The sequence below is a fragment of the Danio rerio genome, chromosome 9 (genome assembly GCF_052040795.2).
Source record: "Danio rerio strain M-AB ecotype USA chromosome 9, GRCz13ab, whole genome shotgun sequence".
Lineage (NCBI taxonomy): Eukaryota > Metazoa > Chordata > Actinopteri > Cypriniformes > Danionidae > Danio > Danio rerio.
In genome coordinates this window covers 3,062,979-3,072,704 of record NC_141029.1, presented here as the reverse complement: position 1 = coordinate 3,072,704, position 9,726 = coordinate 3,062,979, and the positions used below count along the sequence as shown (strand labels likewise).

Below are 9,726 nucleotides of genomic sequence, written 5' to 3'. Positions count from 1 at the left end.
GTTAAACTTGTCTAAACTATTTTATGCTCTGTGTGATGTTTGACTTCTGTATCTGACTAAACCAGACGTCAGTGCTCAGAGAAACACTATAGATTCAAACCTACAGCGATGGAGATGGAAACATAATCAATTTATGTCAAAAAGTAGTGAACATTTGAAATAAAGAATTGTCCTCAGACAAGAATAGGTGTTGATCAATAGTTTTAGGGCAACTTTGATGAAATGTTGTTGCTTTCTTTCACGCATAACAGATTGTTTGCATACTCTACACAGTGTAAAGCATTCTGCAGTATAAGAGCACTACAGCATTCTGCTCTGGCGTCCCATCAGCAGGTCACAGCTCTGTGGACTGGCCTGCATGCTGATGGTCTGCAGTGTGTGTGTGTGTGTGTGTGTGTGAGGGCTGGAGGCGTTTTATGACAAGTCCCCATCAGCACTAGTCCAGCTCTGCGTGCTGATGCTAACAGCAGTTCATGTCACAGACGTTATCAGAGAGAGAGACGCAAGACTGCAGTGGCTCCATCTCACAGGAAATTGCCAACTCACCCTAACAAAAGAAAGCACAAGTGCACTCACAGTGCAGTCCTCAGAGCAAGCCAGATAAGATGACATTATAAATAGTGAATTTCTAGAGAACGGACAGACTGGGGGAGTCCAACTTCTCAATTTCTCTCTACTGTGACATTAAGGCTGTTTGAAGACATTGAAAAGCAATTTGAAAAAGTGCCTGTCGTCTAGAATAATATCACAGTGTACTGTATGTATGTGTAGAAATGTATAAGATTTAAAAGTCTAGTTGGTGCATGTTCTCATGCGCAGCCACGATATAAATGCAGAAATTCTTATAAGGAGCATTCAGCTCAATCAAAGAGTGCTTCAATATTATAATATTTCCAACTAAAACTTATAGCTGCAAGGTGTGTGAAGTGATCAATCATTAAAAATTAGTATTAGACTAATACTCGAACTCTCAAACACAATTCTTGGAGGGCCGCAGCTCTGCACAGCTTTGGTCCAACCCTAATCAAACACAGCTGATCCAACTGGTGTTCAAGAGTACTAGAGAGTATTTAGCAGGTGTGAGTTGGAGACTATGCAGAGCTGTGGCCCTCCAGGAACTGAGTTTGAGACCACTGGACTATAGTAATAGTATAGTCTTTGGCTGTTTCTCAATATGCGTTCTTCATTGGTCTTGCGTCTTCGTGTAACGTCATCATCAGCTGCCAAAGTTCAGTTCCAACACTCAAGACTGCAAGAACGGAGGACGAGTAAAACTTCGCGGATGTGTTCTTGATATCGAGGACGCACCGATGCACAATTAAACACTGATCTCGCTCTGGAAGTCCCAGAAGTCATTGCGACCGGAGGTGGAAAGCGCAGCATTTTATTTAGATTCATTATTTATCTATCTCAGGAGTTTCCCTTAATGAAACGGTGAATATAAACATCACCATGAAAATCTTAATATAGGAATAAACGCATTAAGGGTGTTTATTTGCTGAATTTCGAATTGAAATCTGTTTTATTTATACTGTGCAACGTATATTTATAATGTTTTTATGCAGAGTATATATTTTGAAGTGGGGAAAAACAATAAAGTGTGTATGAAGGCTGTAATGTTTGAATAATTTTATATTAATAAACACGTCAAGGTCATGTGACCATCAGGAAGAACGCAGCATCTCATTTCTCACAGGACGCGTTCTCTGTTCTCGTGGTCTCCCGAGTTCGTTCTTCCGAGGACACCTGGCAAGACCGGTCTCCACAAGAACGCAAGTCCGTTCTCTGCGTTCTTGGAATTGAGAAACAGCCTTTTTGAAGCATCCCAACGTGCAACTTGATAACAAAACATCAACATCAAAATGACATCAAGCATCACATAACAAAAATATGATAAAATGCTAATCAGTTTGATGTCCAAACTTTCACGTTCATTCAACATCCACACCTTGATGCCCAGCAAGATTATCACACAATGGCCCAGTTTCACAAACAAGGCTTAGATTAAGCCAAGACTAAGGCTTAGTTAAATTAGGCTAATTAAGCCACATTTATAAAAATAACCTTAGAAAAATATATTACTGGTGTGCACCTGGACACAAAAAAGACACTGACATATTTTAAGACATCTCACTGCAAGTTATGTTGAGTTGAGACAGCTGAAACATGCAATTTAATCTCGACTAGCCTTAAACCTCGTTTGTGAAACCGGCGAAAGGAGTATTACAATATAAGAAAAGTTTATTCACCTGAATGTTTCAATTTCAGATGACAGATTTACACTGGATTTTGCGTCGAAACTATCAATGTTAAACATGATGCCAAAACGACATATTATTGATAGTCTTGTTATCGATTTTTGAGGTGTTTATTTGATGCTAATGTATGTCAACTTAATGTCGATATCAACCAACATCAATTAATTAGCATTTGTGGCGTGTTTTTGATATTTTTTTGACCTCAAGTTGGTCACTGGGACAAAATAAAGCGTATTATAATGTATAGTACAACACTTTAATGCTACAGCATCCTAATGTAGCCTAGTATTAGCTGATAAACTTATAATTACATTCCCTCATGAACGAAAACTGATTTATAGCTGCTATGCTATATTTTTATAGCATTTTTTAGCATAGTCTTTTTGGACCATCCACCTTGAGGTTAAAACACCAACATCAAATGGAAATCAAGCATGACGTCAAAAAACGTCAAACAATTGACGTTCATTCGACATCCACACATTGATGCCATTTTGACTAGCAAGATAATGACACAAAGATTATTGCAATATTAGAAAAGCTTTACTCACCTGAAAGATTCAATTACAGATGACAGATTTACACTGGATTTTGCGTCGATAAAATCGATGTAAACTTGTTGCCAAAACGACATCCTATTGACAGTCCTGTAATCGATTTTTGAGGTGTTTATTTGACGCCAATTCATGTCAACTTGATGTCGTTTTCAACTGACATCAAATTGATTAGCATTTTTAGCGTGTTTTTGATATCATTTTGAGATCAAGTTGGTCACTGTGGGATACTAAATTAAATGTACAGTACAACACTTTAATGCTACAGCATCCTAATGTAGCCTATTATTAGTTGATAAACTAATAATTACATTCTCTCATCAACAAATACTGATTCATAGCTACTATGCTATCTTTTTATTGCATTTTTATAGCATAGCCTTTTTGAACAAACGGGCACCTTGAGGTCAAAACATCAACATTAAAAGGAAATGAAGCATGATGTAAAAAAAAAAAAAGTTAAACAATACAAACCGTTTTGATGTCAAAAACCTGACGTCTATTCAACATCCACACGTTGAATCCATTTTGACCTGCAAGATGACACAAAGCATGATACAATATAGGAACGACATCGTATTGACAGATTTTTGAGGTGTTTATTTAACACCAATGTATGTCAACTTGATGTAGTTATCAACTAACATCAATTAATTTGTATTTTTAGTATGTTTTTATAACATTTAGACATCAAGTTGGTCACTACTAAAGTAAAGAGTAATGTATTTACAACACTGAATGCTAGTCAGCATGTAGCCTAGTTTTAGCTGATAAACTAATAATTAGCCTGTTAGTTTTTACGCCAGTATGTGATTTATTGTAGTATACTATACCTTCTACTCAGTAGTACTGTTTATATTACTATGGTTATACGAAAAAACGCTGTGGTTTTTACTATAAACTAACGTTAGCCTAGTATTTTATATGGGTTTCGTGTAGTGTTCTATGAAGTATTTACTGTCGAAATGTTATTTTTCATTTTAATACTAGTTAGATACCACTAATCATACTACAAGTAGCTAATAGCCTAGTTAATATCCAGTCGAACTGTGGTAAATCTTACCCCTTGAGGGTTTCATTAGTCAAGAATACTGAGGAGGTGCAGTTCGGTGTTGCTCCTGAAGGGGGAGCTCTGATACAGGACACATTCTGAAATGCAGATACAAAAACAAACTCGCCGAGAGAGCTGCTGGACTGTGGTGGACATTTAAACCCTCATATTAAAGTCTGAAATGTGTGAGTATGTGTAGTCTAAAATTATATCATCGACCAAGAGCGTCGAGCGCCAAAAAGGGAAACGATATTTTACGCCAGACAGCTCGCTGGTCAATGACAACCCACTGTGGTGGTGGTGTGTTTACTAGGGGGAAGAACACAATGACAAAACTTGTAAGTGAAGCAAAACAATACACGCCTGTCGTTTTTTAAGAGTACAGAAATTATAGATTTTTAGCCGCTTTATAAAAGTATGGTTTCGAGTATATTGTTGTCGTTTATTAGACAAGATAGTTTAAATTAGTATTCATATCCCTTAAGAAAATAATGAGGTAAAGTTGGTTTTATATTTGCACAGTCATTCAGTGACAACTTATGACATGCTCCCTATATTGTTTACCATGGTACTTTGAATATACGGCCTGAAATCACATGTAAATATGACTTTAAAAACATTTACACTATTTGACTGTGTACATTGATAGTTAGTGGCTGCTAATATGATTTTACCTCATTTAAGAAAAGGAACCATTGTGGTGTAGTAAAATTATGTTAACCATGATTTAAATATCGATAAATTGTGGATAATGTAGCAAAACTATTTTTAATTTGTGGTTGTCCTGGTTTACTACTAAAACATGTTTATTTGTGGTAAATCCATGGTTAATTTAATCAAAAGGGCTAGCCAGTTTTAGCTCAAAATGCAATGTAATAGCAATAATGACAATGTTGTGTTATTAAAAATAGTATTCTTATTATTTCTGTAGTATATGTGTAGATTCATTTAATATATAAAGTTAAAACTTGTAATGTTTGAAATGTTTATATGTTATGGATAACTATTAAATCATCTTGTTTTGAACAAAAAAAAGTTGGTACATTAGATTATACCTTTGGAAAATTAACCGTGTTTTTACTACAAATTAATCTGAAAATCCATGGGTATTGTGGGTAAACTAACCCCAATTCAGCCATAGTTTTGCAACCTGGTAACCATTGCACCAATACAGGGTTCCGCACAATTCATTCATGTTGTCCCAACACAAATTGATTCAGCTAACTTAATAGTTTTAACTAATTTAAGTGGACTAAACATAAAACAATTAAGTTGTCCCCAAAAACCTTAAGAACTGTGAACTCATTTTAAATAAATAGTTTGAACAAGCAGCTAAAGTCATGTTTTGAGTGTTTTTTTTTACCACAAATTTATCAAAAAAAGCATGGTTATTGTAGTCGGACTATATTCCGCCATAGCTTTGCAAGACTAGCTTAAACATGGTATATTAAAACTATGATATAAACAATGCACCAAATATTGCTACTACATTTTTACTAAAACAAACCTTGGCTAATTTCACTAGACATTTGCTGTGTACTTTCAAACATACAAATATTAAATGAATTTTGTAAGATATATGAGGAATACTCTTATTATTTCTGCACTATATGTGTAAATTCGTTAAAGAATATTAAAACATGTCATGGTTAGATGACTATTCATGTTTTGAGTATTTATATCTTGTGGATAACAATTATGTCATCTTGTTTAGTACAAAAAAAAAAAAAACGCTTTGTTTATTGGATTATCCCATGTGAAATTTAACAATGGACTGTAAAAAAACTGCTGAATTGTCCACACAATTCCTTCATGTTGTCCTAACACAAATCGATTAAATTAACTTAATAGTTTTGACAAATTTAAGTGGATTGAACACAAAACAATTAAGTTGTCAAAAAAAAACTAAGATTTGTGTTGATTCAACTCATTTTAAATAAATAGTTTGAACATGCAGCTAAAGTCATTTTTTGAGTGTGTTTTTACCACAAATGTATCCAAAAAAAAAAGCATGGTTATTGTAGTCGGACTATATTCCGCCATAGTTTTGCTAGACTAGCTTAAACATGGTATACTAAAACTATGAATATACATGATAAACAATTAAGTTGTCCAAAAAAACATAAGCATTGTGTTGATTCAACTCATTTTAAATAAATAGTTCGAACAAGCAGCAAAAGTCATGTTGGGTGTGTTTTTTCCACAAATTTATCCAAAAAAATAAGGTTATTTGTAACTAAACTATATTCAGCCATAGTTTTGCATTACTAACTACAGCTTAACCATGGTATTTGTGGTAAAATTACAGTTATACATATGGTAAAATGCACCAAAACATAGTTGCTACAGTTTTACTATAACAGAAAGATGGTTAATTTCACAAGGAATTTGTGGTGTACTTCCAAACATATAATTATTACGTTAATTCTGTAAGATATATGAGGAATACTCAGATTATTTTTGCACTATATATTCATTAAATAATTAAAAAAACATGCCATGGTTAGAGGACTATTCGTGTTTAAAGTATTTATATATTGTGGATAACAATGATGTCTTCTTGTTTAGTACTATAATAAATGCTTTATTTATTAGATTATCCCTTGTCAAATTTAACAATGGACTGTAAAAAATGCTGTGTTCCACACAATTCCTTCATGTTTTCCCAATACAAATCGATTAAGCTAACTTAATAGTTTTAACAAATTTAAGTGGACTGAACATAAAACAATTAAGTTGTCCCCAAAAACCTTAAGAATTGTGACATCATTTTAAATAAATAGTTCGAACAAGCAGCAAAAGTCATGTTGAGTGTGTTTTTTCCACAAATTTATCCAAAAAAATAAGGTTATTTGTAATTAAACTATATTCAGCCATAGTTTTGCATTACTAACTATAGCTTAACCATGGTATTTGTGGTAAAACTACAGTTATACATATGGTAAAATGCACCAAAACATAGTTGCTACAGTTTTACTATAACAGAAAGATGGTTAATTTCACAAGGAATTTGTGGTGTACTTCCAAACATATAATTATTACATTAATTCTGTAAGATATATGAAGAATACTCCGATTATTTTTGCACTATATATTCATTAAATAATATAAAAAACATGCCATGGTTAGAGGACTATTCGTGTTTAAAGTATTTATATATTGTGGATAACAATGATGTCTTCTTGTTTAGTACTATAATAAACGCTTTATTTATTAGATTATCCCTTGTCAAATTTAACAATGGACTGTAAAAAATGCTGAGTTCCACACAATTCCTTCATGTTGTCCCAATACAAATCGATTAAGCTAACTTAATAGTTTTAACAAATTTAAGTGGACTGAACATAAAACAATTAAGTTGTCTAAAAAAAAACATATGAATTGTGTTATTTTAACTCATTTTAAATGAATCATTCGGATAAGCAGCTAAAGTCCTGGTTTTAGTGTGGTTTTACCACAAATTTATCCCAAAAAAAAAACATGGTTGTTGTAGTTAAACTATATTCAGCCATAGTTTTGCAACACTAACTATAGCTTAACCATCGTATTTGTAGTAAAGCTATGGTTATATATATATGGTAAACAATGCTCAAAAACAGTTACATTTTTTGAATGAATCTGCTGTGTACTTTCAAACATACACATAAAATTAATTCTTTAAGATATATGAGGACTATTTGTGTTTGAAATATTTATATCTTGTGGATAACAATTACGTCTTCTTGTTTTAGTACTACAAAAACCCTTTTTTTATTAGATTATCCCTTGTGAAATTTAACAATGGACTGTAAAAAAAATAGCTGGGTTTCACACACTTCATTAATGTTGTCCCAACACAAATTAAGTTAACTTAATAGTTTTGACAAATTTAAATGGATTGAACATAAAACAATTAAGTTGTCCCAAAAAAAATCTTAAAAATTGTGTTGATTCAACTCACTTTGCATAAGTAGTTTGAATAAGCAGCAAAAGACATGTTTTGAATGTGATTTTACCACAAATTAATCCAAAAAACCACAGTTATTGTATAGTTAAACTATAGTAACAACAATTCAGCCATTGTCTTGCAACACTAACTATAGCTTAACCATGGTATTTGTAGTAAAACTACAGTTATACATATGGTAAACAATGCACCAAAACATATAGTTTTGCTATAACTAAACCTTGGTTAACTTCACAAGGAATTTGCTGTGTCCTTTCAAACATATTAAACGAATTCTGTAAGATATTGAACACAAGACAATTATTGAACATAAGACAATTAGGTTGTTCCCTAAAAAAATGTAAGAATTGCGTTGTTTCTACTCATTTTAAATAAATAGTTCGGACAAGCAGCAAAAGTCACGTTTTAAGTGTGTTTTTACAACGAATTAATCTGAAAAAACATGGTTATAGTTAAACTTTAGCAACCACAATTCAGCCATGGTTTTGCAACACTAACTATAGCTTAACCATGGTATTTGTAGTAAAACTACAGTTATACAAATGGTAAACAAAACATAATTATTATATTTTTACTATGAAAAAAGCATGGTTAATATAATAATAATGAAGGAATCTGCTGTATGCTTTCAAACATAAAAATATACATTTATTTCTTTAAGATAAATGAAGAATATAACACAAAGCATGTTTAATATGGAGTTCTGCGTGCCAGATGCTCGGTCGCGTAAAATATCATCATCAGTTTCACAGCAATTAAACTTAGGAATGGATGATGGTTATTATTAATCAATCTGATGCGCTACTGTAGATCAGTGGTGTAACCTGAATTAGTGTAAATGAGAGTAAAGTAGTGAAGTTAACCTTCTGAAGAACAACAAACTGAATGGGTACATGATTAGTGGCAATGGCAAAAAACGAAGCATTTGTATTTGTGTGTGTTTTTAGGCTGAATCTGGACGTTCTGCAGGAGGAGAGATAGATAGAGAGAGAGAGAGAGCGAGCGGGGGAAATGGACGGGTTTTATGGAGCTGATCCGGAACAGAGAGTCTCTCGGCTGTGATGTGGAGCCACTCGTAAGCTTCATTAGTTTTTAGCTCATTAATCTGCTCTCTCATAACCTGTAACACACAATTCAGCTCAGTTCATTACACCACTCGGCTCACGCCAGAGGCCTTCATTCATATAAACATCACATTTGAGGAGGATTGTGGGAAAACAAACAAGGAAATGGCAAATCCTCTTCATTTCTTTTATTTTGTTGACTGAATATTTATTGGACTTTTGAATAAACATAACAGAATTGCACAAATAAAAATTAATAATATATATATATATATATATATATATATATATATATATATATATATATATATATATATATATATATATATATATATATGTATATATATATATATATGTCCAAAAAAAAAAAAAAAAAAATATATATATATATATATATATATATATATATATATATATATATATATATATATATATATATATATATATATATATATATATATATATATATAATAATTCAGGGGGGCTAATAATTCTGACTTCACCTGTATGTATATATATACACACACACACACACACATAATATATGTTATATATATATATATATATATATATATATATATATATATATATATATATATATATATCAGTGAATATATTTTAGTGCATTTAAACCAAAACAAATTAAACAGATATATTTATTAAAATAATATTTTAGTGCACCAAACATATTTAGAAATTGAATGGTAGTACAATTAAATTCAACCAAAATATTGCAAAAAAATAAAAAATAAAATTACAACCTACAAAATTTCTACTAAATTTAAAAAATGTTTTGCTTCTCTTGATTTTTTTCTATTTTTAAAATTTGTATTTAATAGTTTTCTATAACATA

General features: G+C 31.8%; 1 long non-coding RNA gene across 2 annotated transcripts; it reads left to right on the top strand.

Annotated features, from left to right (window-relative positions):
- The first annotated feature begins 3,982 nt into the window (after nt 1–3,982).
- On the top strand, nt 3,983–9,126 carry LOC141376046 (uncharacterized). 2 transcript variants are annotated; one of them, XR_015499117.1, is made up of 2 exons: nt 3,983–4,048; nt 8,757–9,126. It is a non-coding gene; the product is annotated as an uncharacterized LOC141376046 (long non-coding RNA). The 2 variants fall into 2 exon arrangements; XR_015499116.1 differs by having other exon boundaries at nt 3,983–4,201.
- Nucleotides 9,127–9,726: the final 600 nt, after the last annotated feature.